Genomic DNA, 27,430 nt, shown 5'->3' with positions numbered 1-27,430 from the left:
GATGTGCAACTACTAGAAAAACCCTTTCCGCTATAGTGAGAGGTGAAAATTTCATGTTCTGAAGTTTCCCTTCAAAGTTATGGCACAATGCAGAAAAGGCGTTTTCAATAAGGTGCGATCCGGAACGCCAAACATAAAAATGTTGATAACTTTCGAAAAACACTTCAGACAGCTTAGATTTGTTGTGCAACTACTAGAAAGACCCTGTCTGCTATAGTGGGAGGTGAAAATTTCATATTCTGCAGCTTTCCTGCAAAGATATGGCACAATTCGGAAAACGCGTTTTCAGCCTGAGATAAGGTTGATTCCGGAACGCCAAACATAAGACTGTTAATAACTTTGGAAAAACACTTCAGACAGGTTAGATTTGATGTGCAACTACTAGAAGGACCCTTTCTGCTATGGTGGCAGGTTAAATTTTCATCTACTGAAGCTTCCCTCCAAATTTATGGCACAATGCAGATAACGCGTTTACAGCCTGAGATAAGGTGGGTCCCGGAACGCCAAACATAAAAATGTTGATAACTTTGGAAAAACACTTCAAACAGCTTAGATTTGATGTGCAACTATTAGAAAAACCTTTTCTGCTATCATGGGAGGTGAAATTTTCATGTTCTGAAGCTTTCCTCCAAAGGTATGGCACAATGCAGAAAACGCGCTTACAGAGTGCGATAAGGTGGGTTTCGGAACGCCAAACATAAAAATGTTGATAACTTTGGAAAAACACTTCAGACAGCTTATATTTGACCTGCAACTACTAGAAAGACCCTTTCTGCTATAGTGGGAGTTGAAAATTTCATGTTCTGAAGCTTTCCTGCAAAGTTATGGCACAATGCAGAAAACGCGTTTTCAGCTTGAGATAAGGTGGGTTCCGGAACGCCAAACAAAAAAATATGATAACTTTGGAAAAACACTTCAGACAGCTTAGATTTGATGTGCAACTACTAGAAAGACCCTTTCTGCTATAGTGGGATGTGAAAATTTCATGTTCTGCAGCTTTCCTGCAAAGTGATGGCACAATGCAGAAAACGCGTTTTCAGCCTGAGATAAGGTTGATTCCAGAACGCCTAACATAAGAATGTTGAAAACTTTGGAAAAACACTTCAGGCAGGTTAGATTTGATGTGCAACTACTAGAAGGACCCTTTCTGCTATAGTGGCAGGTTAAAATTTCATGTTCTGAAGCTTCCCTGCAAAGTTATATCACAATGCAGAAAACGCGTTTTCAGCCTGAGATAAGGTGGGTTCCGGAACGCCAAACAAAAAAAATATGATAACTTTGGGAAAACACTTCAGACAGCTTAGATTTGATGTGCAACTACTCGAAAGACACTTTCTCCTATAGTGGGAGGTGAAAATTTCATGTTCTGAAGCTTCCCTGCAAAGTTATGGCACAATGCAGAAAAGGCGTTTTCAATAAGGTGGGTTCCGGAACGCCAAACATAAAAATGTTGATAACTTTGGAAAAACACTTCAGACAGCTTAGATTTGATGTGCAATTACTAGAAATACCCTTTCTGCTATAGTGGGATGTGAAAATTTCATGTTCTGAACCTTCCCTGCAAAGTTATATCACAATGCAGAAAACGCGTTTTCAGCCTGAGACAAGTTCGATTCCGGACCTCGAAACATAAAAATGGTGCTAACTTTGGAAAAAGACTGCAGACAGCTTAGATTTGATGTGCAACTACTAGAAAGAGCATTTCTGCTATAGTGGCAGGTGAAAATTTCATGTTCTGAAGCTTCCCTGCAAAGTTTTGGCACAATGCGTAAAACGCGTTTTCAGCCTGAGATAAGGTCGATTCCGGAACGCCAAACATAAAAATGTTGATAACTTTGGAAAGACACTTCAGACAGCTTAGAGTTGATGTGCAAATACTAGAAAGACCCTTTCTGCCATTGTTGGTACTGAAAATTCCATGTTCTGAAGCTTCCCTGCAAATTTATGCAAAAGGCGTAAAACGCGTTTTCAGCCTGAGATAAGGTCGATTCCGGAACGCGAAACATAAAAATGTTGATAACTTTGTAAAAAGACTGCAGACAGCTTAGATTTGATGTGCAACTACTAGAAAGACCATTTCTGCTATAGTGGCAGGTGAAAATTTCATGTTCTGAAGCTTCCCAGCGAATTGATGGCATAATGCGAAAAACATGTTTTCAGCCTGAGACAAGGTCGATTCCGGAACGCCAAATATAAAAATGTTGATAACTTTGGAAAAACACTTCAGACGGCTTAGATTTGATGTGCAACTACTAGACAGACCCTTTCTGCTATAGTGGGTAGTGAAAATTTCATGTTCTGAAGCTTCCCTGCAAATTTATGGCACAACGCATAAAACGCGTTTTCAGCCTGAGATAAGGTCGATTCCAGAACGCCAAACATAAAAAAGTTGATAACTTTGGAAAAAAACTTCAGACAGCTTAGATTTGATGTGCAACTACTAGAGAGACCCTTTCTGCTATAGTGGGAGGTGAAAACTTCATGTTTTGAAGCTTCCCTGCAAAGTTATGGCACAATGCAGAAAACGCGTTTTCAGCCTGAGATAAGGTCGATTCCAGAACGCCAAACATAAAAAAGTTGATAACTTTGGAAAAAAACTTCAGACAGCTTAGATTTGATGTGCAACTACTATAGAGACCCTTTCTGCTATAGTGGGAGGTGAAAACTTCATGTTTTGAAGCTTCCCTGCAAAGTTATGGCACAATGCAGAAAACGCATTTTCAGCCTGAGATAAGGTGGTTCTAGAACACCAAACATAAAAATGTTGATAACTTTCGAAATACACTTCAGACAGCTTACAGTTGATGTGCAGATACTGGAAAGACCCTTTCTGCTATAGTTGGTAGTGAAAATTCCATGGTCAGAAGCTTCCCTGCAAATTCATGCAAAAGGCGTAAAACGCGTTTTCAACCTGAGATAAGGTCGATTCCGGAACGCGAAACATAAAAAAGTTTATAACTTTGGAAAAAAACTTCAGACAGCTTAGATTTGATGTGCAACTACTAGAAAGACCATTTCTGCTATAGTGGCAGGTGAAAATTTCATGTTCTGAAGCTTCCCAGCGAATTTATGGCATAATGCGAAAAACATGTTTTCAGCCTTAGACAAGGTCGATTCCGGAACTCCAAACATAAAAATGTTGATAACTTTGGAAAGACAGTTCAGACAGCTTAGATTTGAAATGCAACAACTAGAAAGACCCTTTCTGCTATAGCGGGAGGTGAAAATTTCATGTTCTGAAGCTTCCCTGCAAAGTTATGGCACAATGCAGAAAACGCATTTTCAGCCTGACATAAGGTGGGTTTTAGAACGCCAAACATAAAAATGTTGATAAATTTGTCAAAACACTTCAGACAGCTTAGATTTGATGTGCAACTACTAGAAAGACCCTTTCTACTATAGTGGGAGGTGAAAATTTCATGTTCTGAGGCATCCCTGCAAAGTTATGGCACAATGCAGAAAAAACGTTTTCAGCCTGAGATAAGATGGGTTCCGGAACGCCAAACATAAAAATGTTGATACGTTTGGAAAAACAATTCAGACAGCTTAGATTTGATATGCAACTACGTAAAAAACCTTTCTGCTACAGTGGGAGGTGAAAATTTCATGTTCTGAAGCTTTATGCAAAGTTATGGCACAATGCGTAAAACGCGTTTTCAGCCTGAGATAAGGTTGATTCCGGAACGCCAAACATAAAAATGTTGATAACTTTGGAAAAACATTTCAGACAGCTTAGATTTGATCTGCAACTACTAGAAAGACCCTTTCTGCTATAGTGGGAGGTGAAAATTTCATGTTCTGAAGCTTTATGCAAAGTTGTGGCACAATGCGTAAAAAGCGTTTTCAGCCTGAGATAAGGTCGACTCCGGAACGCCAAACATAAAAATGTTGATCAGTTTGGAAAAACACTTCAGACAGCTTAGCTTTAATGAGCAACTACGAGACAGACCCTTTCTGCTATTGTGGGATGTTAAAATTTCATGTTCTGAAGCTTCCCTGCAAAGTTATGGCACAATGCAGAAAAAACGTTTTCAGCCTGAGATAAGGTCGATTCCGGAACGCCAAACATAAAACTGTTGATAATTTTGGAAAAACACTTCAGACAGCTTAGATTTGATGTGCAACTACTAGAAAGACCCTTTCTGCCATTGTGGGAGGTGAAAAATGCATGTTCTGAAGCTTCCTTGCAAAGTTATGGCACCATGCGTAAAACGCGTTTACAGCCTGAGATAAGGTCGATTCCGGAACGCCAAACATAAAAGTGTTGATAACTTTGAAAAGACACTTCAGACAGCTTAGATTCGATGTGCAACTGCTAGAAAGACCCTTTCTACTATCGCGGGAGGTGAAAATTTCATGTTCTGAGGCTTCCCTGCAAAGTTACGGCACAATGCAGAAAACACATTTTCAGACTGAGATAAGGTGGGTTCCAGAACGCCAAACAAAAAAATGTTGATAACTTTGGAAAAACATTTCAGACAGCTTAGATTTTATCTGCAACTACTAGAAAGACCCTTTCTGCTATAGTGGGAGGTGAAAATTTCATGTTCTGAAGCTTTATGCAAAGTTATGGCACAATGCGTAAAACGCGTTTTCAGCCTGAGATAAGGTCGATTCCAGAACGCCAAACATAAAAATGTTGATTACTTTGGAAAAACACTTCAGACTGCTTAGATTTGATGTGCAACTACTAGAAAGACCCTTTCTGATATAGTGGGTGGTGAAAATCCGATGTTCTGAAGCTTCCCTCGAAAGCTATGGCATAATGCGTAAAACGCGTTTCCAGTCTGAGATAAGGTCGATTCCGGAACGCCAAACATAAAAATGTTGATAACTTTGGAAAAACACTTCAGACAGCTTAGCTTTGATGTGCAACTACTAGAAAGACCCTTTCTGCTATAGTGGAAGTTTAAAATGTCATGTTCTGAAGCTTCCCTGCAAAGTTATGGCACCATGCGTAAAACGCGTTTTCAGCCTGAGATAAGGTCGATTCCCGAATGCCAAACATAAAAGTGTTGATAACTTTGAAAAGACACTTCGGGCAGCTTAGATCTGATGTGCAACTACTAGAAAGACCCTTTCTGCTATAGTGGGAGGTTGAAAATTTCATGTTATGAAGCTTCCCTGAGAAGTTATGGCACAATGCAGAAAACACATTTTCAGACTGAGATAAGGTGGGTTCCAGAACGCCAAACATAAAAATGATGATAACTTTGGAAAAACACTTCAGACAGCTTAGATTTGATGTCCAACTACTAGAAAGACCTTTTCTGCTATAGCGCAAGTTTAAAATTTCATGTTCTGAAGCTTCCCTGCAAAGTTATGGCACAATGCAGAAAACACGTCTTCAGCCTGAGATAAGATAGATTCTGGTACGCCAAACATAAAAATGTTGATAACTTTGGAAAAACACTTCAGACAGCTTAGATTTGATTTGCAACTACGAGAAAGACCGTTTCTGCTATAGTGGGTGGTGAAAATTCGATGTTCTGAAGCTTCCCTGCAAAGTTATGGCACCATGCGTAAAACGCGTTTTCAGCCTGAGATAAGGTCGATTCCGGAACGCCAAACATAAACACGTTCATAATTCTGGAAAAACACTTCAGACAGCTTAGATTTGATGTGCAACTACTAGAAAGACCATTTCTGCCATTGTGGGAGGTGAAAATTCGATGTTCTGAAGCTTCCCTGCAAAGTTATGCCACAATGCAGGAAACGCGTTTTCAGCCTGAGATAAGGTCGATTCCGGAACGCCAAACATAAAAATATTGATAACTTTGGAAAAACTCTTTAGACAGCTTAGATTTGATGTGCAACTACTAGAAAGAGCCTTTCTGCTATAGTGGGAGTTGAAAATTTCATGTTCTGAAGCTTTCCTGCAAAGTTATGGCACAATGCGTAAAACGCGTTTTCAGCCTCAGATAAGGTTGATTCCGGAACACCAAACAAAAAAGTGTTGATAACTTTGGAAAAACAATTCAAACAGCTTCGATTTGATGTGCAACTACTAGAAAGACCCTTTCTGCTATCGTGGGAGGTTAAAATTTCATGTTCTGAAGCTTCCCTGCAAAGTTATGTCACAATGCAGAAAACGCGTTTTCAGCCTGACATAAGGTCAATTCCGGAACGCCAAACATAAAAATGTTGATAACTTCGGAAAAACACTTCAGACAGCTTAGATTTGATGTACAAGTACGAGAAAGACCCATTCTGCTATAGTGGGAGGTGAAAATTTAATGTTCTGAAGCTTTCCTCCAAATTTATGGCACAATGCGTAAAATGCGTTTTCAGCCTGAGATAAGGTTGATTCCGGAACGCCAAACTTAAAAATGTTGATTACTTTGGAAAAACACTTCAGACAGCATAAATTTGATGTACAACTACTAGAAAGACCTTTTCTGCTATAGCGCAAGTTTAAAATTTCATGTTCTGAAGCTTCCCTGCAAAGTTATGGCACAATGCAGAAAACGCGTTTTCAGCGTGAGATAAGGTCGATTCCAGAACGCCAAACATAAAAATGTTGATAACTTTGGAAAAACACTTCAGACTGCTTAGATTTGATGTGCAACTACTAGAAAGACCCTTTCTGATATAGTGGGTGGTGAAAATCCGATGTTCTGAAGCTTCCCACGAAAGCTATGGCATAATGCGTAAAACGCGTTTTCAGTCTGAGATAAGGTCGATTCCGGAACGCCAAACATAAAAATGTTGATAACTTTGGAAAAACACTTCAGACAGCTTAGCTTTGATGTGCAACTACTAGAAAGACCCTTTCTGCTATAGTGGAAGTTTAAAATGTCATGTTCTGAAGCTTCCCTGCAAAGTTATGGCACCATGCGTAAAACGCGTTTTCAGCCTGAGATAAGGTCGATTCCCGAATGCCAAACATAAAAGTGTTGATAACTTTCAAAAGACACTTCGGACAGTTTAGATCTGATGTGCAACTACTAGAAAGACCCTTTCTGCTATAGTGGGAGGTTGAAAATTTCATGTTCTGAAGCTTCCCTGAGAAGTTATGGCACAATGCAGAAAACACATTTTCAGACTGAGATAAGGTGGGTTCCAGAACGCCAAACATAAAAATGATGATAACTTTGGAAAAACACTTCAGACAGCTTAGATTTGATGTCCAACTACTAGAAAGACCTTTTCTGCTATAGCGCAAGTTTAAAATTTCATGTTCTGAAGCTTCCCTGCAAAGTTATGGCACAATGCAGAAAACACATCTTCAGCCTGAGATAAGATAGATTCTGGTACGCCAAACATAAAAATGTTGATAACTTTGGAAAAACACTTCAGACAGCTTAGATTTGATGTGCAACTACGAGAAAGACCGTTTCTGCTATAGTGGGAGGTGAAAATTCGATGTTCTGAAGCTTCCCTGCAAAGTTATGGCACCATGCGTAAAACGCGTTTTCAGCCTGAGATAAGGTCGATTCCGGAACGCCAAACATAAACACGTTCATAATTCTGGAAAAACACTTCAGACAGCTTAGATTTTATGTGCAGCTACTAGAAAGACCATTTCTGCCATTGTGGGAGGTGAAAATTCGATGTTCTGAAGCTTCCCTGCAAAGTTATGCCACAATGCAGGAAACGCGTTTTCAGCCTCAGATAAGGTTGATTCCGGAACACCAAACAAAAAAGTGTTGATAACTTTGGAAAAACAATTCAAACTGCATCGATTTGATGTGCAACTACTAGAAAGACCCTTTCTGCTATCGTGGGAGGTTAAAATTTCATGTTCTGAAGCTTCCCTGCAAAGTTATGTCACAATGCAGAAAACGCGTTTTCAGCCTGACATAAGGTCAATTCCGGAACGCCAAACATAAAAATGTTGATAACTTCGGAAAAACACTTCAGACAGCTTAGATTTGATGAACAAGTACGAGAAAGACCCTTTCTGCTATAGTGGGAGGTGAAAATTTAATGTTCTGAAGCTTTCCTGCAAATTTATGGCACAATGCGTAAAATGCGTTTTCAGCCTGAGATAAGGTTGATTCCGGAACGCCAAACTTAAAAATGTTGATTACTTTGGAAAAACACTTCAAACAGTTTAGATTTGATGTGCAACTACTAGAAAGACCCTTTCTGCTATAGTGGGATGTAGAAATTTCATGTTCTGAAGCTTCCCTGCAAAGTTATGGCAGAATGCAGAAAACGCGTTTTCAGCCTGAGATAAGGTGGGTTCCAGAACGCCAAACATAAAAATGATGATAACTTTGGAAAAACACTTCAGACAGCTTAGATTTGATGTCCAACTACTAGAAAGACCTTTTCTGCTATAGCGCAAGTTTAAAATTTCATGTTCTGAAGCTTCCCTGCAAAGTTATGGCACAATGCAGAAAACACGTCTTCAGCCTGAGATAAGATAGATTCTGGTACGCCAAACATAAAAATGTTGATAACTTTGGAAAAACACTTCAGACAGCTTAGATTTGATGTGCAACTACGAGAAAGACCGTTTCTGCTATAGTGGGAAGTGAAAATTCGATTTTCTGAAGCTTCCCTGCAAAGTTATGGCACCATGCGTAAAACGCGTTTTCAGCCTGAGATAAGGTCGATTCCGGAACGCCAAACATAAAAATGTTGATAAATTTGGCAAAACACTTCAGACAGCTTAGATTTGATGTGCAACTACTAGAAAGACCCTTTCTACTATTGTGGGAGGTGAAAATTTCATGTTCTGAGGCATCCCTGCAAAGTTATGGCACAATGCAGAAAACACGTTTTCAGCCTGAGATAAGATGGGTTCCGGAACGCCAAACATAAAAATGTTGATACGTTTGGAAAAACACTTCAGACAGCTTAGATTTGATATGCAACTACGTAAAAAACCTTTCTGCTATAGTGGGAGGTGAAAATTTCATGTTCTGAAGCTTTATGCAAAGTTATGGCACAATGCGTAAAACGCGTTTTCAGCCTGAGATAAGGTTGATTCCGGAACGCCAAACATAAAAATGTTGATAACTTTGGAAAAACATTTCAGACAGCTTAGATTTGATCTGCAACTACTAGAAAGACCCTTTCTGCTATAGTGGGAGGTGAAAATTTCATGTTCTGAAGCTTTATGCAAAGTTGTGGCACAATGCGTAAAAAGCGTTTTCAGCCTAAGATAAGGTCGACTCCGGAACGCCAAACATAAAACTGTTGATAATTTTGGAAAAACACTTCAGACAGCTTAGATTTGATGTGCAACTACTAGAAAGACCCTTTCTGCCATTGTGGGAGGTGAAAAATTCATGTTCTGAAGCTTCCTTGCAAAGTTATGGCACCATGCGTAAAACGCGTTTACAGCCTGAGATAAGGTCGATTCCGGAACGCCAAACATAAAAGTGTTGATAACTTTGAAAAGACACTTCAGACAGCTTAGATTCGATGTGCAACTACTAGAAAGACCCTTTCTACTATAGCGGGAGGTGAAAATTTCATGTTCTGAGGCTTCCCTGCAAAGTTACGGCACAATGCAGAAAACACATTTTCAGACTGAGATAAGGTGGGTTCCAGAACGCCAAACAAAAAAATGTTGATAACTTTGGAAAAACATTTCAGACAGCTTAGATTTTATCTGCAACTACTAGAAAGACCCTTTCTGCTATAGCGGGAGGTGAAAATTTCATGTTCTGAAGCTTTATGCAAAGTTATGGCACAATGCGTAAAACGCGTTTTCAGCCTGAGATAAGGTCGATTCCAGAACGCCAAACATTAAAATGTGGATAACTTTGGAAAAACACTTCAGACAGCATAAATTTGATGTACAACTACTAGAAAGACCTTTTCTGCTATAGCGCAAGTTTAAAATTTCATGTTCTAAAGCTTCCCTGCAAAGTTATGGCACAATGCAGAAAACGCGTTTTCAGCGTGAGATAAGGTCGATTCCAAAACGCCAAACATAAAAATGTTGATAACTTTGGAAAAACACTTCAGACTGCTTAGATTTGATGTGCAACTACTAGAAAGACCCTTTCTGATATAGTGGGTGGTGAAAATCCGATGTTCTGAAGCTTCCCTCCAAAGCTATGGCATAATGCGTAAAACGCGTTTTCAGTCTGAGATAAGGTCGATTCCGGAACGCAAAACATAAAAATGTTGATAACTTTGGAAAAACACTTCAGACAGCTTAGCTTTGATGTGCAACTACTAGAAAGACCCTTTCTGCTATAGTGGAAGTTTAAAATGTCATGTTCTGAAGCTTCCCTGCAAAGTTATGGCACCATGCGTAAAACGCGTTTTCAGACTGAGATAAGGTGGGTTCCAGAATGCCAAACATAAAAATGATGATAACTTTGGAAAAACACTTCAGACAGCTTAGATTTGATGTCCAACTACTAGAACGACCTTTTCTGCTATAGCGCAAGTTTAAAATTTCATGTTCTGAAGCTTCCCTGCAAAGTTATGGCACAATGCAGAAAACACGTCTTCAGCCTGAGATAAGATAGATTCTGGTACACCAAACATAAAAATGTTGATAACTTTGGAAAAACACTTCAGACAGCTTAAATTTGATGTGCAACTACGAGAAAGACCGTTTCTGCTATAGTGGGAGGTGAAAATTCGATGTTCTGAAGCTTCCCTGCAAAGTTATGGCACCATGCGTAAAACGCGTTTTCAGCCTGAGATAAGGTCGATTCCGGAACGCCAAACATAAACACGTTCATAATTCTGTAAAAACACTTCAGACAGCTTAGATTTGATGTGCAACTACTAGAAAGACCATTTCTGCCGTTGTGGGAGGTGAAAATTCGATGTTCTGAAGCTTCCCTGCAAAGTTATGCCACAATGCAGGAAACGCGTTTTCAGCCTGAGATAAGGTCGATTCCGGAACGCCAAACATAAAAATATTGATAACTTTGGAACAACACTTCAGACAGCTTAGATTTGATGTGCAACTACTAGAAAGACCCTTTCTGCTATAGTGGGAGGTAAAAATTTCATGTTCGGAAGCTTCCATGCAAAGTTATGGCACAATGCAGACAACGCGTTTTCAGCCTGAGATAAGGTCGATTCTGGAACGCCAAACATAAAAATGTTGATAACTTTCGAAAAACTCTTCAGACAGCTTAGATTTGATGTGCAACTACTCGAAAGACCCTTTCTGCTATAGTGGGAGGTCGAAAATTCATGTTCTGAAACTTCCCTGGAAAATCATGGGACAATGCAGAAAACGATTTTTCATCCTCAGATAAGGTCGATTCCGGAACACCAAACATAAAAATGTTGATAAATTTCGAAAAACACTTCGGACAGCTTATATCTGATGTGCAACTACTAGAAAGACCCTTTCTGCTATCGTGGGAGGTGAACATTTCATGTTCTGAAGCTTCCCTGAGAAGTTATGGCACAATGCAGAAAACGCGTTTTCAGCCTGAGATAAGGTGGGTTCCGGAACGCCAAACATAAAAATGTTGATAACTTTGGAAAAACACCTCAGACAGCTTAGATTTGATGTGCAACTACTAGAAAGACCCTTTCTGCTATAGTGGGAGGTCAAAATTTCATGTTCTGAAGCCTCCCTAGAAAGTTATGGGACAATGCAGAAAACGCGTTTTCAGCCTGAGATAAGGTGGGTTCCGAAACGCCAAACGTAAAAATGTTGATCACTTTGGAACAACACTTCAGACAGCTTAGATTTGATGTGCAACTACTAGAAAGACCCTTTCTGTTATAGTGGGAGGTGAAAATTTCATGTTCTGAAGCTTCCCTGCAAAGTTATGGCACAATGCGTAAAACGTGTTTTCAGCCTGAGATAAGGTCGATTCCGGAACGCCAAACGTAAAAATGTTGATAACTTTGGAACAACACTTCAGACAGCTTTGATTTGATGTGCAACTACTAGAAAGACCCTTTCTGCTATAGTGGGAGGTAAAAATTTCATGTTCGGAAGCTTCCATGTAAAGTTATGGCACAATGCAGACAACGCGTTTTCAGGCTGAGATAAGGTCGATTCTGGAACGCCAAACATAAAAATGTTGATAACTTTCGCAAAACACTTCAGACAGCTTAGATTTGATGTGCAAGTACAAGAAAGACCCTTCCTGATATAGTGTTAGGTCAAAATTTCATGTTCTGAAGCTTCCCTCCAAAGTTATGGCACAATGCAGAAAACGCTTTTACCGCCTGAGATAAGGTGGGTTCCGGAACGCCAAACATAAAAATGTTGATAACTTTGGAAAAACACTTCAAACAGCTTAGATTTGATGTGCAACTATTAGAAAAACCCTTTCTGCTATAGTGGGAGGTGAAAATTTCATGTTCTGAGGCTTCGCTGCAAAGTTATGGCACAATGCAGAAAACGCGTTTTCAGGCTGAGACAAGGTCGATTCCGGAAAGCCAAAAATAAAAATGTTGATAACTTTGGAAAAACACTTCAGACTGCTTAGATTTGATGTGCAACTACTGGAAAAAGCCTTTCTGCTGTAGTGGGAGTTGAAAATTTCATGTTCTGAAGCTTCCCTGCAAAGTTATGGCACATTGCAGAAAACGCAATTTCAGCCTGAGATAAGGTCGATTCAGGAACGGCAAACATAAAAATGTTGAAAACTTTCAAAAAACACTTCATACAGCTTAAATTTGATGTGCAAGTACGAGAAAGACTGTAAATGTGAATGTTTTGGGTGCTTTGTTAATTGGTTGTGCGTTGTTGTTGTTGTATTTTATTTTGAAAGTCTTTACCGGAAAGTACGTTTTTTATTGATGTTGCTTGAAAAAGACGAAAGAAAGTTTGTTTCCAGTCATCCATTTTTTGTTGAGGTATTTTTACTTTGCTGTTGCTGTTCACGATCCAAGTCTGCCGTCGATGCAAAGGAGACCAAAGTGGTTCGTTTGTCTATATTTGCGTTATTTTTCCGTGACAATTGAAGTTGTTCTTTGACCGAGCGAATGCTAATGACTGTGTCTGTTCAGTTCTACGGTGGCAATAAACATCAGTGAAGACGCTGACGACTCTCTTCATTCCATCGACGGCATAGTAGAACACTCCGGTGCTTAAGTAGACGACTGCGGTGCAGAAGCAGATGACTCCGGTGCAGAAGTACTACACTCGTGCAGAAAAGGAAACACGAGTTGACGACGCTAGCAAGCAAGCGAAGTGCAACATCGGGACCGAATCCTGAAGCCAAGGTGATCTCTGGGCAAGGCCACACAAGCAAACACATCGAGAGGGTTGTGCTGAAGGTATCAAAGCAATCCCTGACCACGGAGGTCTGTTTTTCTGTAATACGTGGACGAGGCAGTGTCCAGTCAGTGATCATCCGGCAAAGTAAAGTTGAACTAGACAATTAGTATTTAAGTTCTACAGCACTCAGTCTGATTTGATGTTAATTGTTTCATTGTATCTTTTGTTTGTGGTGACTACATTTGGGTGTAACTATAGATCTATTTTATGTGTTATTACAGAATAGGGAAAGGAACGTTTAGTTCAAATACCATCCCACTGACAAATTTAACATGTCACACACTCAGGAAAGTGCGTCTGCGCTAACTGAAGAGGTTACCTCACTGTCACATCAAGCTAGATCAGGTGAGGAAGATGTGCAATCCCAGGTGAATGTGAACAACACGCAGTTACCTCCTAACATAAGAAGAAGCACACGCATACGGAAACCTACTGAGAAAGGGCAAGCCTTGATGGATGGAAAGCTGAGATATTTATATCAGGACTTTCTGAAGATCTACAGTAGATTGAAATATCACCTTAATGGACTGAAAAGAGCTATGAAGAACAAGGATGCGACCGATTTAGTCGATGAAGTTATGACAGTAATCAACAGTATCCAAGTAGACATAGACAACATTTACCTGGAAATCAGAGCTATCTCAAGTCCTGAACCTGACATTAGGAGGATGAATGACACGTGCCATGCATTCACAAAGATTGCTAATATAAAGGTGCAACAACTCTGCAGTGGTGAGAGTGTAGAAGATATCCCTTGGCCTGACTCCAAGTCAGTGTTTGAAAGCTCTGTCTCCAGCGTCTCAACAAATCAAACAAGCAACTCTAGGGCATCATCTGTATTGTCTAGACACGCTTCTGTTCTGTCATTAAGTGCTAAACAAGCAGCAGCTGAAGTTGCAGCAACACAAGAGGTGATAAAGATAATGGATGCTCAACATCAGCAAGAAGAAGAAATTAAAAAACTTGAAAAGGAGGATATCATCTTACAGGCTGAGAGAGAAGCTGAGGAGAAGGAGCTTGAAGCAAAGAATGCTAAAAAGAGAGCTCAGTTCATTGCAGAAAGTGCAGATCGAAAAATGAAGTTGGATGGGAAAAGGAAAGAGTTAGGACGACTGGAAGAACTCAAAAGACACAATGCAGCACAAGCAAGGCTACAAGTGTATTCAGATTCTTTACGTCCGTCACTTAAACTGGACCCTTCATGTGAACCCTTCTTTCCCTCACAACAAGATGCACACGTAGAAGCTACTCCTGTCCAACTTGCTCAGCCGATTCAAGCTCACACTCAAGCAAATGTTCCTACTCACACTCAAGAGACTGCTAATGACCTGGTGAGAGCACTTGCTGAAGCAATCACAGCTAACAGAGTCCCTATCGCAGAGCCTGAAATCTTCAAAGGAGATCCTTTAATGTACAATGATTGGAAACTTTCCTTCAGTACTCTAATTGATCGAAAAAACTTGCCCGCTCAAGAAAGGCTCTTCTTTTTACGAAAGTATGTGGGAGGCTCAGCAAAGAGGGCTATCGAAGGACATTTCCTGGTGGGAACGGAGGCAGCGTATCGGGCTGCTTTGGATACACTTGAAGACAGATTTGGTCATCCGTTTGTAGTTGCCAAGTCGTATCGTGACAAGATACATTCATGGCACAAAATCAACCCCAGAGATAGTGAAGATCTCCGTGAGTTTGCTGATTTTCTGAGCAGTGTTGAGTCAGCCATGCCATATCTTCAAGGACTACAAACGCTTGACGATTGTGTGGAGAATCAAAGGATTGCAGCCAAGCTTCCAGAGTGGTTAACTGCACGATGGAATAGAGAAGTCACTATGTTCTTGGATGAGCACAAGATGTTCCCTGACTTCAAATATTTTGTGAGATTTCTAAACATGGAGGCTCGCATTGCATGCAATCCGATTACTTCATTTCAGGCTATGAAGTCAAAGGACTTCGAAAAACCAAGAGTGTCAGACAAAGAGACATCCAAGTCTAACAGACATGCCAGTTTCAGTGTTAAAACATTTACTACAAGTACACGTGAGAAAACGAGTCTCATGTGTGTCTTTTGCGATAAAAAAGGTCATACCATACAATACTGCCGCAAGATGATGAAAACCCCCATTGAAGCAAGAGTTAAGTTTGTACAACAGGCCAGACTGTGTTTTGGTTGCCTCAAGGTTGGTCACAACTCCAAGGCATGTCCATCCAGAAGTGAGTGCAACTTGTGTGGAAAACAACATCCAACTTGCTTACACCAAGATCGTGTAAAGAAAGAAGAAAGAGAAGGAAGCCAACAAGAAAGGTTTGAAGTTAACATGAGAAATACAGATCAAGAGTCTGAATCTCATGAAACACATGTTGCTACCTCAAACAGAGTCATTCAAGGCAAGAGTTGTACTCATACATCATCTATTGTTCCAGTTTATGTCTCTACCACACAGGAACCGAACAAAGAAGTTTTAATGTATGCGCTGCTTGACAGTCAGAGTGATACAACGTTCATCTTGAAGGATGTAGCTGAAGTACTGCATGCAGAAAGTGACCCGGTCAAGCTCAAGGTATCAACAATAACCTCCAGAAGTAAAGTGGTGAGTAGCCAGAGGGTGCAAGGACTGCAAGTTAGAGGAATTAAGTCGAACATTAAAATCAAGCTCCCAACAACTTACACGAGAATATATACCTGCGAATAGGTCTCATATACCTACAAGTACTACAGCAAGATCCTGGCCGCACTTGCAACATCTAGAAGGTGAAATGTCTCCAGAGCTTGACTGCGAAGTAGGATTGCTTATAGGTTATAACTGTCCCCAAGCCTTGCAACCAAGAGACGTCATCACTGGCACTGAAGACCAGCCATATGTACAAAAATCCTTGTTAGGTTGGAGCATCATTGGCTACAGCAACGCAAACGTTGATCAAGATGAGGAAGATGAAATTGGTGTCAGTCACCGCATCATTATAAAGCAAGTTTTGCCAGTGACCACAGCTACCTCTGAGCTTAAGTCGGAGGTACACTTTGTTTGTAGAACTCAAGTAAAGGAAATCATCTCTCCTACAGACATACTCAAAGCTTTTGAGTCTGACTTCACTGAAAAATACAACGAAGAAATTTCAATCTCACAGGAAGATCTTAACTTCCTAACAATAATGAACGACAGCATAAAGCAAATGCCAAACGGACATTATGAAATGCCACTTCCTTTCAAGGAAAAAAGACCAAATTTGCCAAATAACAAAGTGTGTGCCGAACATCGACTGAGATGCCTGGAGAGGCGTCTGAAGAAAAATGATCAGTACCACAAGGACTATGTGGCATTTATGGAGGACATGATATCAAGAGGTGATGCAGAACGGGTCCCAGAGACAGAACTTGACAATGAGAATGTATGGTTTATCCCACACCATGGGGTTTATCATCCTCAAAAACCAGGAAAGATTCGTGTGGTGTTCGACTGCTCAGCCAGATTCCAGAATACTTCACTCAATGAACATCTGCTCACTGGACCAGACCTTACAAATACCCTTGTGGGTGTCTTGTGCCGCTTTCGGAAGGGGAGGATTGGCTTCATGTGTGATGTAGAAAGAATGTTTCACCAGTTTAATGTGACAAAGAAGGATCAAGACTACCTCAGATTTCTGTGGTGGGAAAAAGGCAGGATGGAGAGTTCACCTTGTGTATTTCGGATGAAAGTTCACCTGTTTGGTGCCGCATCCTCACCTGGATGCGCAAACTTTGGGCTTAAGCATATTGCTACAAAAGGATCAGACAAGTTCAGTCAAGCTACAGTGACATTCATACACCGCAACTTTTATGTTGATGATGGCTTAACAAGTGTGGATAGTGAAGTAGAAGCCATTCAGCTCATTCAAGAGTCAGTTGATCTCTGCAAAGGTGGTGGACTCCATCTACACAAATTTATAAGCAACAGCAATGTTGTGCTTGACTCAATTCCGAAGAATGAGTGTGTACAAGGTGTAACTGATCTGAACATGGCATTGGGAGAAGCGAAAATTGAACGAGCGCTTGGTGTTCAATGGTGCATCCGTTCAGATAAGTTCCAGTTCAGAGTGGTAGTGAAAGATCATGCATTCACCAGAAGAGGTGTACTATCAACAGTGGCTTCAATTTTTGATCCACTTGGGTTTGTTGCACCCTTCATTTTGAAAGGCAAACAGATTTTACAAAGAATGTGTCAAGACAAAGCTGGCTGGGATGAGCCACTTCCAGACAACCTGAGGCAATGTTGGGAAGAATGGCTACAAGATCTCCACAATCTGTCCGCACTGGAAATACCCAGAGCCTACATTCCTCTAACTGCCAGTGAAGTTGAACAATATGAGATTGATCATTTTTCTGATGCCAGTGTCTCTGGTTATGGAGTGTGTTCCTATCTTAGAGCTATTGCAAAATCAGGAGAAGCATATTGCTCTCTAGTTATGGGGAAGGCGAGAGTTGCGCCAACAAAGATAACAACTATTCCCAGACTAGAGCTCTCAGCTGCTGTGGTGGCTGCAAGAACAGGTGATCTGCTGAAAAGAGAAATGGAAATGAAAGATCTGAAGGAGTATTTTTGGACTGACTCAAAGATTGTTCTAGGTTACATTAGCAACGATGAAAAGCGGTTTCATGTGTTTGTAGCCAACTGAATCCAGCAGATTAAATCAAGCTCAGAGCCGAGTCAGTGGCATTATGTTCCATCAGAAAAGAATCCGGCTGATCATGCCTCTCGTGGTCTCACCATAACAGAGCTTGTTAAATCCAACTGGCTAACAGGGCCTGACTTCCTGTGGCAGAAGGAACTCCCTGAAGAAGAGGTTATGGTGGGAGAGCCTTTTGAGGAATATCCAGAAGTCAAAACCACACATGTTTGCGCGACGCAGGAGAGATCTCTGTCAGACCGTCTTCCAAGGTTTTCTGATTAGAGTAGAGTTGTAAGAGCCATTGCAAGATTGAAGCGCTTTGCAAAGAAGGTGAAAGGTCTTGAACATAGATCCAACAGATCTACAACTATTGAAGAAAGACTGGAGGCTGAAGAGTTCATAATCCAAGTCGTTCAGAAGGAAACATTCAGTCAAGAAATCCGCTATTAGAAACACCCTATATGCTATTGTGGGAGGTGAAAATTTCATGTACTGATGCATCCCTGCAAAGTTATGGCACAATGCAGAAAACGCGTTTTCAGACTGAGATAAGGTCGATTCCGGAACGCCAAACATAAAAATGTTGATAACTTTGGATAAACACTTCAGACAGCTTAGATTTGATGTGCAACTCCTAGAAAGACCATTTCTGCTATTGTGGGATGTGAAAATTTCATGTTCTGAATCTTGCCTGCAAAGTTATGGCACAATGCAGAAAACACGTCTTCAGCCTGAGATAAGATAGATTCCGGTACGCCAAACATAAAAATGTTGATAAGAAATCCGCTGTTTAAATCAAAGGTTACAGATTCAAAGGATCAAGTCAAATGAGCTGCAAAGGCTAAACCCATTTGTGGACAGTCATGGCACCATGAGGGTAGGAGGTAGATTGACGCAAGCATCAATCCATCCCTATGTCAAACACCCTGCTATTCTGCCAAAAGGACATCACATATCTCGACTGCTAATAAAGCATTACCATGAGAAGGTCAAACATCAAGGTCGTGGGATGACTATCAATGAAATACGTTCCAATGGTATTTGGATTTTGGGATGTAGCAGTGAGGTTTCTTCCTTCATCTTCAAGTGTGTTAAGTGCAGGAAACTCAGAAGATCCTACCAGGAACAAAAAATGGCTGATCTTCCACTAGAAAGAATGGAAGCTACTCCTCCATTTACATATAGTGGTATGGATTGTTTTGGGCCTTTTTATGTGAAGGACGGAAGAAAGGAAGTCAAACGATATGGGCTTCTGTTCACCTGCATGTGCTCACGTGCAATCCACATTGAGCTATTGGATGACCTTTCCACAGATGCCTTTCTCAACGCATTGCGCTGTTTTATCGCAATTAGAGGCAAAGTAAGTCAACTTCACAGTGACCAAGGCACAAACTTTGTGGGTGCACGTAACGAGTTCCATGAACTGATGAAAAGAATGGATCAAGATTGCATGAAGGAATTCGGGTGCACATTCGTCATGAACCCACCAGCTTCAAGTCACATGGGTGGTGTCTGGGAGAGGCAGATACGCACGATCAGAGCAGTACTCACATCCATTTTGGATCAGTCTGCTGGAAGATTGGACAGCTCATCACTTAGAACCTACTTCAATGAAGTCATGGCAATAGTGAATAGTCGACCGTTGACAACAGAAAATCTCAATGATCCAGTGGGACCAGAGCCCCTCACTCCAAATCACATTTTGACAATGAAATCATCAATCATTGCACCACCTCCTGGAGAATTTGTGAGAGAAGACCTCTACCTTTGGAAGAGATGGAAAAGGGTTCAATTCTTGTCAAATGAATTTTGGAACAGGTGGAGGAAGGAGTTTTTGTTAAACTTCAACAGAGGAGTAAATGGACCAAAGACAGAAGAAATGCAAAAGTGAATGATATCGTCCTGTTGAGTGATGACACTGTGCCAAGAAATCAATGGAAGTTGGCGAGGGTTGTTGAAGTCTGTCCTGGAGTTGATGGAAGGGTCAGAAAACTCAGGCTGTTAGTCGGTGTCACTACACGAAACAGTGCAGGCACTTGTTCAACAAAACCAGTTTATTTAGAAAGATCCATACACAAAACCGTGCTATTGCTAGAAGCTGATTAAGGGTTTTTATTTCAAGTACTTCGATTAATATCAGTTGTATAAGTTGTAATTAACCACCTGAAGTTCTTAGAGATTCACAATAGTTGTGAATGGTGGGAGTGTAAATGTGAATGTTTTGGGTGCTTTGTTAATTGGTTGTGCATTGTTGTTGTTGTATTTTATTTTGAAAGTCTTTACCGGAAAGTACGTTTTTTATTGATGTTGCTTGAAAAAGACGAAAGAAAGTTTGTTTCCAGTCATCCATTTTTTGTTGAGGTATTTTTACTTTGCTGTTGCTGTTCACGATCCAAGTCTGGCGTCGATGCAAAGGAGACCAAAGTGGTTCGTTTGTCTATATTTGCGTTATTTTTCCGTGACAATTGAAGTTGTTCTTTGACCGAGCGAATGCTAATGACTGTGTCTGTTCAGTTCTACGGTGGCAATAAACATCAGTGAAGACGCTGACGACTCTCTTCATTCCATCGACGGCATAAAGACCCTTTCTGCTATAATGGGAATTGAAAATTTCATGTTCTGAAGCTTTCCTCCAAAGTTATGCCACAATGCAGAAAACGCGCTCACAGCCTGAGATAAGGTGGGTTCCGGAACGCCAAACATAAAAATGTTGATACTTTGGAAGAACACTTCAGACAGCTTAGATTTGATGTGCAACTACTAGAAAGACCCTTTCTGCTATAGTGGGATTTGAAAATTTCATGTTCTGAAGCTTCCCTGCAAAGTTATGGCACAATTCGTAAAACGCGTTTTCTGCCTGAGATAAGGTCGATTCCGGAACGCCAAACATAAAAATGTTGATAACTTTGGAAAAACACTTCAGACAGCTTAGATCTGATGTGCAACTACTAGAAAGACCCTTTCTACTATAGTGGGAGGTGAAAATTTGATGTTCTGAAGCTTCCCTGCAAAGTTATGAAACAATGTGTAAAAGACGTTTTCAGCCTGAGATAAGGTCGATTCTGGAACGCCAAACAAAAAAATGTTGATAACTTTGGAAAAACACTTCAGACAGCTTAGATTTGATGTGCAACTATTAGAAACACCCTATATGCTATTGTGGGAGGTGAAAATTTCATGTACTGATGCATCCCTGCAAAGTTATGGCACAATGCCGAAAAAGCGTTTTCAGCCTGAGATAAGGTTGATTCCGGAACGCCAAACATAAAAATGTTGATAACTTATGAAAGACACTTCAGACTGCTTAGATTTGATGTGCAACTACTAGAAAGACCCTTTCTACTATAGCGGTAGGTGAAAATTTCATGTTCTGAGGCTTCCCTGCAAAGTTATGGCACAATGCAGAAAACGCGTTTTCAGACTGAGATAAGGTCGATTCCGGAACGCCAAACATAAAAATGTTGATAACTTTGGATAAACACTTCAGACAGCTTAGATTTGATGTGCAACTCCTAGAAAGACCATTTCTGCTATTGTGGGATGTGAAAATTTCATGTTCTGAATCTTGCCTGCAAAGTTATGGCACAATGCAGAAAACACGTCTTCAGCCTGAGATAAGATAGATTCCGGTACGCCAAACATAAAAATGTTGATAACTTTGGAAAAACACTTCAGACTGCTTAGATTTTATGTGCAACTACTAGAAAGACCCTTTCTGATATAGTGGGTGGTGAAAATTTGATGATCTGAAGCTTCCCACCAAAGTTATGGCACAATGCGTAAAACGCGTTTTCAGCCTGAGATGAGGTCGATTCCGGAACGCCAAACATAAAAATGTTGATCACTTTTGAAAAACCCTTCAGACAGCTGAGATTTGATGTGCAACTACAAGACAGACCCTTTCTGCTATAGTGGGAGGTGAAAATTTCATGTTCTGAAGCTTTATGGAATGTTATGGCACAATGCGTAAAACGCGTTTACAGCCTGAGATAAGGTGGGTTCCAGAACGCCAAACATAAAAATGTTGATAACTTCTGAAAAACACTTCAGACAGCTTAGATTTGCTGTGTAAGTACTAGAAAGACCCTTTCAGCTATAGTGGGAGGTGAAAATTTCATATTCTGCAGCTTTCCTGCAAAGTTATGGCACAATGCAGATAACGCGTTTTCAGCCTGAGATAAGGTGGGTTTCAGAACGCCAAACATAAAAATGTTGATAACTTCGGAAAAACACTTCAGACAGCTTATATTTGACGTGCAACTACTAGAAAGACCCTTTCTGCTGTAGTGGGAATTGAAAATTTAATGTTCTGAAGCTTCCCTGCAAAGTGATGGCACAATGCAGAAAACCCGTTTTCAGCCTGAGATAAGGTTGATTCCGGAACGCCAAACATAAAGATGTTGATAACTTTGGAAAAACACTTCAGACAGGTTAGATTTGATGTGCAACTACTAGAAGGTCCCTTTCTGCTATAGTGGCAGGTTAAAATTTCATGTTCTGAAGCTTCCCTCCAAAGTTATGGCACAATGTAGAAAACGCGGTTACAGCCTGAGATAAGGTGGGTTCCGGAACGCCAAACATAAAAATGTTGATAACTTTGGAAAAACACTTCAGACAGCTTAGATTTGACGAGCAACTACTAGAAAGACCATTTCTGCTATAGTGGGAGGTGAAAACTTCATGTTCTGAAGCTTCCCTGCAAAGTTATGGCACAATTCCGAAAACGCGTTTTCAGCCTGAGATTAGATCGATTCCGAAACACCAAACATAAAAATGTTGAAAACTTTCGAAAAACACTTCAGACAGCTTAGATTTGATGTGCAACTACGAGAAACACCCTTTCTGCTATCGTGGGAGTTGAAAATATCATGTTCTGAAGCTTCCCTGCAAAGTTATGGCACAATGCGTAAAACGCGTTTTCAGCCTGAGATGAGGTTGATTTCAGAACCCCAAACATAAAAATGTTGATAACTCAGGAAAAACTCTACAGACAGCTTAGATTTGATGTGCAACTACTAGAAAGACCCTTTCTGCTATAGTGGGAGGGGAAAATTTCATGTTCTGAAGCTTTCCTGCAAAGTTATGGCACAATGCAGAAAACGCGTTTTCAGCCTGAGATAAGGTTGATTCCGGAACGCCAAACATAAGAATGTTGATAACTTTGGAAAAACACTTCAGACAGCTTAGATTTGATGTGCAACTACTAGAAAGACCCTTTTTGCTACAGTGGGATGTTAAAATTTCATGTTCTGAAGTCTCCCTGCAAAGTTTTGGCACTATCCAGAAAACGCGTTTTTAGCCTGAGATAAGGTGGGTTCCAGAACGCCAAACATAAAAATGTTGATAACTTTGGAAAAACAATTTCGACAGCTTAGATTTGATGTGTAACTACTAGAAAGACCCTTTCTGCTATAGTGGGAAGTTAAAATTTCATGTTCTGAAGCTTCCCTGCAAAGTTATGGCACAATGCGTTAAACGCGTTTTCAGCCTGAGATGAGGTTGATTTCAGAACGGTAAACATAAAAATGTTGAGAACTTTGGAAAAACACATCAGACAGCTAAGATTTGATGTGCAACTACTAGAAAGACGCATTCTGCTATAGTGGGAGGTGAAAATTTCATGTTCTGAAGCTTCCCTGCAAAGTTATGGCAGAATGCGTAAATCTTGTTTTCAGCCTGAGATAAGGTCGATTCCGGAACGGCAAACATAAAAGTGTTGCTAACTTTGGAAAAACACTTCAGACAGCTTCGATTTGATGTGCAACTACTAGAAAGACCCTTTCTGCTATAGTGGGAGGTGAAAATTTCATATTCTGCAGCTTTCCTGCAAAGTTATGGCACAATGCAGAAAACGCGTTTTCGGCATGAGATAAGGTCGATTCCGGAACACCAAACATAAAAATGTTGATAACTTTCGAAAAACACTTCAAACCGCTTAGATTTGATGTGCAACTACTAGAAAGAACCTTTCTGCTATAGTGGGAGGTGAAAATTTCATATTCTGCAGCTTTCCTGCAAAGTGATGACACCAAGCAGAAAACGCGTTTTCAGCCTAAGATAAGGTTGTTTCCGGAACGCCAAACATAAAAATGTTGATAACTTTCGAAAAACACTTCAAACAGCTTAGATTTGATGTGCAACTACTAGAAAGACCCTTTCTGCTATAGTGGGAGGGGAAAATTTCATGTTCTGAAGCTTTCCTGCAAAGTTATGGCACAATGCAGAAAACGCGTTTTCAGCCTGAGATAAGGTTGATTCCGGAACGCCAAACATAAGAATGTTGATAACTTTGGAAAAACACTTCAGACAGCTTAGATTTGATGTGCAACTACTAGAAAGACCCTTTTTGCTACAGTGGGATGTTAAAATTTCATGTTCTGAAGTCTCCCTGCAAAGTTTTGGCACTATCCAGAAAACGCGTTTTTAGCCTGAGATAAGGTGGGTTCCAGAACGCCAAACATAAAAATGTTGATAACTTTGGAAAAACAATTTCGACAGCTTAGATTTGATGTGTAACTACTAGAAAGACCCTTTCTGCTATAGTGGGAAGTTAAAATTTCATGTTCTGAAGCTTCCCTGCAAAGTTATGGCACAATGCGTTAAACGCGTTTTCAGCCTGAGATGAGGTTGATTTCAGAACGGTAAACATAAAAATGTTGAGAACTTTGGAAAAACACATCAGACAGCTAAGATTTGATGTGCAACTACTAGAAAGACGCATTCTGCTATAGTGGGAGGTGAAAATTTCATGTTCTGAAGCTTCCCTGCAAAGTTATGGCAGAATGCGTAAATCTTGTTTTCAGCCTGAGATAAGGTCGATTCCGGAACGGCAAACATAAAAGTGTTGCTAACTTTGGAAAAACACTTCAGACAGCTTCGATTTGATGTGCAACTACTAGAAAGACCCTTTCTGCTATAGTGGGAGGTGAAAATTTCATATTCTGCAGCTTTCCTGCAAAGTTATGGCACAATGCAGAAAACGCGTTTTCGGCATGAGATAAGGTCGATTCCGGAACACCAAACATAAAAATGTTGATAACTTTCGAAAAACACTTCAAACCGCTTAGATTTGATGTGCAACTACTAGAAAGAACCTTTCTGCTATAGTGGGAGGTGAAAATTTCATATTCTGCAGCTTTCCTGCAAAGTGATGACACCAAGCAGAAAACGCGTTTTCAGCCTAAGATAAGGTTGTTTCCGGAACGCCAAACATAAAAATGTTGATAACTTTCGAAAAACACTTCAAACAGCTTAGATTTGATGTGCAACTACTAGAAGGACCCTTTCTGCAATAGTGGCAGGTTAAAATTTCATGTTCTGAAGCTTCCCTCCAAAGTTATGGCACAATGCAGAAAACGCGTTTACAGCCTGAGATAAGGTGGGTTCCGGAACGCCAAACATAAAAATGTTGATAACTTTGGAAAAACACTTCAGACAGCTTAGATTTGATGTGCAACTGCTGGAAAGAGCCTTTCTGCTATAGTGGAAGTTGAAAATTTCATGTTCTGAAGCTTCCCCCCAAAGTTATGGCACATTGCAGAAAACGCGTTTACAGCCTGAGATAAGGTGGGTTCCGGAACGCCAAACATAAAAATGTTGAAAGCCTTCGAAAAACACTTCAGACAGCTTAGATTTGATGTGCAAGTACGAGAAAGACCCTTTCTGCTATAGTGGGAGGAGAAAATTTCATGTTCTGAAGTCTCCCTGCAAAGTTATGGCACAATGCAGAAAACGCGTTTTCAGCCTGAGATAAGGTGGGTTCCAGAACGCCAAACATAAAAATGTTGATAACTTTGGAAAAACACTTCAGACAGCTTAGATTTGATGTGCAACTACTAGAAATACCCTTTCTGCTATAGTGGGACGTGAAAATTTCATATACTGAAGCTTCCCTGAAAAGTTTTGGCACAATGCAGAAAACGCGTTTTCATCCTGAGATAAGGTCGATTCCGGAACGCCAAACATAAAAATGTTGATAACTCAGGAAAAACTCTACAGACAGCTTAGATTTGATGTGCAACTACTAGAAAGACCCTTTCTACTATAGCGGCAAGTGAATATTTAATGTTCTAAAGCTTCCCTGCAAAGTTATGGCACAATGCAGAAAACACGTTTTAAGCGTGAGATAAGGAGAGTTCCGGAACGCCAAACATAAAAATGTTGATAACTCAGGAAAAACTCTACAGACAGCTTAGATTTGATGTGCAACTACTAGAAAGACCATTTCTGCTATAGTGGGAGGTGAAAATTTCATGTTCTGAAGTTTCCCTGCAAAGTTATGGCACAATGCAGAAAATGCGTTTTCAATAAGGTGCGATCCTGAACGCCAAACAAAAAAATGTTGATAACTTTCGAAAAGCACATCAGACAGCTTAGATTTGTTGTGCAACTACTAGAAAGACCCTTTCTGCTATAGTGGGAGGTGAAAATTTCATATTCTGCAGCTTTCCTGCAAAGTGATGACACCATGCAGAAAACGCGTTTTCAGCCTGAGATAAGGTTGTTTCTGGAACGCCAAACATAAAAATGGTGATAACTCAGGAAAAACTCTACAGACAGCTTAGATTTGATGTGCAACTACTAGAAATACCCTTTCTGCTATAGTGGGACGTGAAAATTTCATATTCTGAAGCTTCCCTGAAAAGTTTATGCACAATGCAGAAAACGCGTTTTCATCCTGAGATAAGGTCGATTCCGGAACGCCAAACATAAAAATGTTGATAACTTTCGAAAAACACTTCAGACAGCTTAGATTTGTTGTGCAACTACTAGAAAGACCCTTTCTACTATAGCGGCAAGTGAATATTTCATGTTCTAAAGCTTCCCTGCAAAGTTATGGCACAATGCAGAAAACACGTTTTAAGCGTGAGATAAGGAGAGTTCCGGAACGCCAAACATAAGAATGTTGATAACTTTGGAAAAACACTTCAGACAGATTAGAATTTATGTGCATCTACTAGAAAGAGCCATTCTGCTATAGTGGGAGGTGAAAATTTCATGTTCTGAAGCTTCCCTGAGTAGTTATGGCAAAATGCACAAAACGTGTTGTCAACCTGAGATAAGATGGGTGTTGGAAGGCCAATCATAAAAATGTTGAAAACTTTTGAAAAACACTTCAGACTGCTTAGATTTGATGTGCAACTACTATAAAGACCCTTTCTGCTATAGTGGGTGGTGAAAATTTCATGTTCTGAAGCTTCCCTGACAAGTTATGCCACAATGCAGAAAACGCGTTAAAGTGAGTTTCGGAACGCCAAACATAAAAATATTGATAACTTTTGAAAAACACTTCACACAGCTTAGATTTGATGTGCAACTACTAGAAAGACCCTTTCAACTATAGTAGGAGGTGAAAATTTCATGTTCTGAAGCTTCCCTGAGAAGTTATGGCACAATGCACAAAATGATGTTTTCAACCTGAGATAAGGTGGGTTTCGGAACGCCAAGCATAAAAATGTTGATAACTTTGGAAAAAAACTTCAGACTGCTTAGATTTTAAGTGCAACTACTAGAAAGACCCTTTCTGCTATAGTGAGAGGCGAAATTTTCATGTTCTGAAGCTTCCAGGAGAAGTTATGGCACTGTGCACAAAACTCGTTTTCAGCCTGAGATAAGGTG

Source organism: Synchiropus splendidus, chromosome 9 (genome assembly GCF_027744825.2).
Source record: "Synchiropus splendidus isolate RoL2022-P1 chromosome 9, RoL_Sspl_1.0, whole genome shotgun sequence".
Classification (NCBI taxonomy): Eukaryota; Metazoa; Chordata; class Actinopteri; order Syngnathiformes; family Callionymidae; genus Synchiropus; species Synchiropus splendidus.
The sequence above is the reverse complement of the archived record's forward strand: the minus strand, read 5'-3'. Positions refer to the sequence as shown.